The sequence below is a fragment of the Anopheles ziemanni genome (assembly GCF_943734765.1).
Source record: "Anopheles ziemanni chromosome X unlocalized genomic scaffold, idAnoZiCoDA_A2_x.2 X_unloc_41, whole genome shotgun sequence".
Lineage (NCBI taxonomy): Eukaryota > Metazoa > Arthropoda > Insecta > Diptera > Culicidae > Anopheles > Anopheles ziemanni.
This window is the reverse complement of record NW_026689809.1, coordinates 230,001-236,588: the sequence shown is the minus strand read 5'-3', so window position 1 is coordinate 236,588 and position 6,588 is coordinate 230,001. Positions and strand designations below refer to the sequence as shown.

At 48.2% G+C, this 6,588-nt stretch overlaps 2 non-coding genes across 2 annotated transcripts in view; both read left to right on the top strand.

Moving 5' to 3' along the window:
- The first annotated feature begins 5,533 nt into the window (after nucleotides 1–5,533).
- LOC131292250 (5.8S ribosomal RNA) lies at nucleotides 5,534–5,688 on the top strand. The gene has a single exon (XR_009189928.1). It is a non-coding gene; the product is annotated as a 5.8S ribosomal RNA (ribosomal RNA).
- Nucleotides 5,689–6,175: 487 nt separating this feature from the next.
- LOC131292246 (large subunit ribosomal RNA) overlaps nucleotides 6,176–6,588 on the top strand; it is a 4,091-nt gene continuing 3,678 nt past the window's right edge. Inside the window, exon 1 of the ribosomal RNA XR_009189924.1 lies at nucleotides 6,176–6,588. This exon is cut by the window's right edge and continues 3,678 nt beyond it. This is a non-coding gene — a ribosomal RNA (large subunit ribosomal RNA).

The following is a 6,588-nucleotide window of genomic DNA, read 5'->3' as shown; positions in this document are numbered from 1 at the left end:
CACAAGTTGCCATATGAAAGTTGACGAAACACTAACAAGTCCGAACCTGCGGGTTGAGACTTAGGCACACGTTGCCTTATACATGACTTCGAACAAATACACAAGTCCGAACCTGCGGGTTGAGACTTAGGCACAAGTTGCCTTATACATGACTTCGAACAAATACACAAGTCCGAACCTGCGGGTTGAGACTTAGGCACAAGTTGCCATATGAAAGTTGACGAAACACTAACAAGTCCGAACCTGCGGGTTGAGACTTAGGCACACGTTGCCTTATACATGACTTCGAACAAATACACAAGTCCGAACCTGCGGGTTGAGACTTAGGCACAAGTTGCCTTATACATACATTGGCCAAATAAACAGAAGTCCGAACCTGCGGGTTGAGACTTAGGCACAAGTTGCCATATTATATTCGATCAAACACTAAGTAGTCCGAACCTGCGGGTTGAGACTCAAGACCGTAACAAGATGTCACTATACAAGTCCGAACCTAAGGGTTGATACTTAATGCGATCTAGATACCAAGTTGACATCCAATACCTGTTGAGCAAAACCAAAGATTCCCTGTTCTCGAATGATTACACTATATAACAGGGAATCATGAAGAAATCAAGCAAGCGTGAAACAAAGTCATCACTTGGGCATGCTCGATAGCCAACCACATGACCTTAACCTAAGAGAGCATGCAAACCACATGATACCTATAAACGATTAACCCGCCCTAGTTCAATCGTTCACCAAGTGATGACTTCAGTATGGCTAAGAGAAAAACTTTTAAATGGGAAAAACTCTAAGTCCGAACCTCCGGGTTGAGACTTCCGCGTCGGAGGTGGGCGCACCTCCTATCCGAAAGATGATGAATCAGGGGTGTTCGGTCAGCAATGGTCGGATGCCCCGTCGTAGTCCAACTATGACAATCAAAGTCAAGACCTCCGGGTTGAGACTTTCCGCGAGTACAAGCATAAAGGAACACGGACCAAGCCGTACCGAGAGAATCGGTACTAGAGCCCTCGTGGTTCTACATTGAGAGAGCCCTCGTGGTTCTCATTAGGGGCTTTATGCAAGTCGTACTCAATACTGTGGTGTGAAGTATAAAGTATAGTCCTCGCCTGGTCCACGCTGCTTCGGCGGTCCTGGGTAAGATAGTTAATTCTAGCTTGCCCTATAGTGGAATGAGGACACTTAATGCTTCGTCTTTTAGCGGCGGCTAGACTCCTCCTCACGGGGAACGAGTTGACGCGCACAGCGGCGGCTTACGCACTATGGCAATCATGGATGCCTGAAGATTCCGTGAAGTTCTCCCCTGGTCCACGCTGCCTCGGCAGTCCTGGGTAAAATGGAATATTTCCAGCTTGCCCTATAGTGGAAGAGGACTATCCAACAATACAAAGTCAAGACCTCCGGGTTGAGACTTTCCGCGTCGGTGGTGTCGCGCACCGCCTATCCGAAAGATGGTGTAACAGGGGTGTTCGATCAGCAATGGTCGGATGCCCCGTCATAGTCCAACTATGACAACCAAAGTCAAGACCTCCGGGTTGAGACTTTCCGCGTCCGGAGGTACGCGTACCGCCTACCCGAAAGATGGTGTGCTTCTGGGGTATTCGATGAGTCGGATACCCCGTCGTAGTCCAACTATGACAATCAAAGTCAAGACCTCCGGGTTGAGACTTCCGCGTCCGGAGGTACGCGTACCGCCTACCCGAAAGATGGTGTGCTTCTGGGGTATTCGATGAGTCGGATACCCCGTCGTAGTCCAACTATGACAATCAAAGTCAAGACCTCCGGGTTGAGACTTCCGCGTCCGGAGGTACGCGTACCGCCTACCCGAAAGATGGTGAATCAGGGGTGTTCGATCAGCAATGGTCGGATGCCCCGTCGTAGTCCAACTATGACAATCAAAGTCAAGACCTCCGGGTTGAGACTTTCTAAGAGTACAAGCATAAAGGAACACGGACCAAGCCGTACCGAGAGAATCGGTACTAGAGCCCTTGTGGTTCTACATTGAGAGAGCCCTCGTGGTTCTCATTAGGGGCTTTATGCAAGAAGTACTCAATACTGTGGTGTGAAGTATAAAGTATAGAGTCCTCCACTGGTCCACGCTGCTCCGGCGGTCCTGGGTAAGATAGTTCATTCTAGCTTGCCCTATGTGGAAGAGGACTCAATACCCTACCTGTTGAGCTTGAAACAAAGTCATCACTTGGGCATGCTCATATTGCCATACACAATTACATTATATTCGAATGAGCATGCAAGCGACCCTATATAGACCGAACCAAAACGATAGATACCGCCGTAGTTCACCCCCACCAAGTGATGACTTCAGTATGGCTAGTGTGTGAAGTATAAAGTATAGTCCTCCCCTGGTCCACACTGCTTCGGCGGTCCTGGGTAAGATAGTTAGTTCTAGCTTGCCCTATGTGGAAGAGGACACAATACTTAATACTTAGAGTACAAGCATAAAGGAACACGGACCAAGCCGTACCGAGAGAATCGGTACTAGAGCCCTCGTGGTTCTACATTGAGAGAGCCCTCGTGGTTCTCATTAGGGGCTTTATGCAAGTCGTACTCAATACTGTGGTGTGAAGTATAAAGTATAGAGTCCTCCACTGGTCCACGCTGCTCCGGCGGTCCTGGGTAAGATAGTTCATTCTAGCTTGCCCTATGTGGAAGAGGACTCAATACCCTACCTGTTGAGCTTGATACAAAGTCATCACTTGGGCATGCTCATATTGCCATACAATATTCCATTATCTACTAATGAGCATGCAGCTATATGATTATAACCTGTAAACGATTACCCCGCCGTAGTTCAGCGCTTCAACCAAGTGATGACTTCAGTATGGCTAGTGTGTGAAGTATAATGTATAGTCCTCCCCTGGTCCACACTGCTTCGGCGGTCCTGGGTAAGATAGTTAGTTCTAGCTTGCCCTATGTGGAAGAGGACACCATACTTAATACTGTGGTGTAATGAACAAAGTATAGTCCTCCACTGGTCCACGCTGCTTCGGCGGTCCTGGGTAAGATAGTTAGTTCTAGCTTGCCCTATGTGGAAGAGGGCATACAAGACAAAGTATAGTTCTCCCCTGGTCCACGCTGCTTCGGCGGTCCTGGGTAAGATAGTTAATTCTAGCTTGCCCTATGTGGAAGAGAGCATACATGAACCAAGAACGAAGGTTATGATCGAGGAATGATTCGACAACTAACCGATGGTATGAAATGTGAAGAATTCAAGCAAGCACACAATCAAGTCATCACTTGGGCATGCTCGATAGCCAACCCTATGACATTAACCTAGTAGAGCATGCGAAAACCAATATATATGTAAACGATGCCCCTCCCTAGTTCAGCGCTTCAACCAAGTGATGACTTCAGAATGGCTAAATCAAATCGGTTCAAAACATACCATCGGTACCCTATTGAAACACACAAGTCGATATCAAACCTCATGATTGTGTAGTCCTCCACTGGTCCACACTGCTCCGGCGGTCCTGGGTAAGATAGTTCATTCTAGCTTGCCCTATGTGGAAGAGGGCACATTACTCAATACTGTGGTGTTATGAACAAAGTATAGTCCTCCACTGGTCCACGCTGCTTCGGCGGTCCTGGGTAAGATAGTTAGTTCTAGCTTGCCCTATGTGGAAGAGGGCATACAAGACAAAGTATAGTTCTCCCCTGGTCCACGCTGCTTCGGCGGTCCTGGGTAAGATAGTTAATTCTAGCTTGCCCTATGTGGAAGAGAGCATACATGAACCAAGAACGAAGGTTATGATCGAGGAATGATTCGACAACTAACCGATGGTATGAAATGTGAAGAATTCAAGCAAGCACACAATCAAGTCATCACTTGGGCATGCTCGATAGCCAACCCTATGACATTAACCTAGTAGAGCATGCGAAAACCAATATATATGTAAACGATGCCCCTCCCTAGTTCAGCGCTTCAACCAAGTGATGACTTCAGAATGGCTAAATCAAATCGGTTCAAAACATACCATCGGTACCCTATTGAAACACACAAGTCGATATCAAACCTCATGATTGTGTAGTCCTCCACTGGTCCACACTGCTCCGGCGGTCCTGGGTAAGATAGTTCATTCTAGCTTGCCCTATGTGGAAGAGGGCACATTACTCAATACTGTGGTGTTATGAACAAAGTATAGTCCTCCACTGGTCCACGCTGCTTCGGCGGTCCTGGGTAAGATAGTTAGTTCTAGCTTGCCCTATGTGGAAGAGGGCATACAAGACAAAGTATAGTTCTCCCCTGGTCCACGCTGCTTCGGCGGTCCTGGGTAAGATAGTTAATTCTAGCTTGCCCTATGTGGAAGAGAGCATACATGAACCAAGAACGAAGGTTATGATCGAGGAATGATTCGACAACTAACCGATGGTATGAAATGTGAAGAATTCAAGCAAGCACACAATCAAGTCATCACTTGGGCATGCTCGATAGCCAACCTCATGACATTAACCTAGTAGAGCATGCGAAAACCAATATATATGTAAACGATGCCTCCCTAGTTCAGCGCTTCAACCAAGTGATGACTTCAGAATGGCTAAATCAAATCGGTTCAAACCATACCATCGGTATCCTATTGAAACACACAAGTCGATATCAAACCTCATGATTGTGTAGTCCTCCACTGGTCCACGCCGCTTCGGCCGTCCTTGGTAAAATGGAACATTCCAGCTTGCCCTATGTGGAAGAGGGCACATTACTCAATACTGTGGTGTGAAGTATAAAGTTCAGTTCTCCCCTGGTCCACGCTGCTTCGGCGGTCCTGGGTAAGATAGTTCATTCTAGCTTGCCCTATGTGGAAGAGGACACTTCATACTTCGTCTCTAAGCGGCGGCTTGACTCCTCCCTACGGGGAACGGGTTTACGCGCACAGCGGCGGCTTACGCACTATGGCAGTCATGGATGCCTTACGTTTCTATGAAAAGTGTGTTCCTCCCCTGGTCCACGCTGCTTCGGCAGTCCTGGGTAAGATAGTTAGTTCTAGCTTGCCCTATGTGGAAGAGGACACGTAGACTTACTGTGGTGTGAAGTATAAAGTTCAGTTCTCCCCTGGTCCACGCCGCTTCGGCCGTCCTGGGTAAAATGGATTCATCCAGCTTGCCCTATGTGGAATGAGGACACTTTATGCTTCGTCTCTAAGCGGCGGCTTGCTCCTCCCTACGGGGAACGGGTATACGCGCACAGCGGCGGCTTACGTTATGGCAGTCATGGATGCCTTACGTTTCCATGAAAAGTGTGTTCCTCCCCTGGTCCACGCTGCTTCGGCAGTCCTGGGTAAGATAGTTAGTTCTAGCTTGCCCTATGTGGAAGAGGACACGTAGACTTACTGTGGTGTGAAGTATAAGGTTCAGTTCTCCCCTGGTCCACGCCGCTTCGGCCGTCCTGGGTAAAATGGATTCATCCAGCTTGCCCTATGTGGAATGAGGACACTTTATGCTTCGTCTCTAAGCGGCGGCTTGCTCCTCCCTACGGGGAACGGGTATACGCGCACAGCGGCGGCTTACGCAAGTTAGTCACCCTCGGCAGTGGATCACTCGGCTCATGGATCGATGAAGACCGCAGCTAACTGCGCGTCATAATGTGAACTGCAGGACACATGAACATTGATAAGTTGAACGCATATTGCACGTCGTGGGAACCTACCATGATGTACAGATGACTGAGCGCTTATATTTGAGAAATGTATCGCATACATTTAACTACGCCGTGACACCCGTCACGAGACGTGCACCATGATGTTAACTAGGGTCGCGACGACCCGCTAGCATTAAAGAACCCGTGGTTTACAATATACTGGCATTGGAATTCGAAGTATTTAGAGCGTCCGTGTTCCCGCGTGAGGCGGAAGTACGAGGAGAAGGCGTGCTTGTGGTGTCTGTGGTGGTGTTTACTGATGTCTAGCTTCAGCTTATTTATTTATTTAAATAGAAGCGAAGATGTCAAAGTAGCGTCGAAGCAGCAGCGGTAGCACAAATGATTCAAGTATGGAAGTTGACCAAAGGAACACAAACAAACTAGCGTATGGGCAATGGAAGGTATCAGTGAGTTAAACCACACGCGGGCTAACAGCCCGTTAACCGAGTCCAACGGTACATATTGGACATTGAAACAAAGTAGTCGCAAGCCAGATGTGACGATAACAACCGCAAGGTACATAAGCCTCAGTTCATGTGTGACAACCCCCTGAATTTAAGCATATTAATAAGGGGAGGAAAAGAAACCAACCGGGATTCCCTGAGTAGCTGCGAGCGAAACGGGAGAAGCTCAGCACGTAGGGGTGGCGGCCAGTCCGTCTATCCGATTCCGTGTACTGGTGCGTCTCACTATCCGTCATCTTAGCGCTTTTCAAGTCCAACTTGAATGTGGCTCAGAACCCATAGAGGGTGATAGGCCCGTAGAACAGCGCCCGTTGGATGATGGACCGAGCGTGCCATGGAGTCGTGTTGCTTGATAGTGCAGCACTAAGTGGGAGGTAAACTCCTTCTAAAGCTAAATACAACCATGAGACCGATAGTAAACAAGTACCGTGAGGGAAAGTTGAAAAGCACTCTGAATAGAGAGTCAAATAG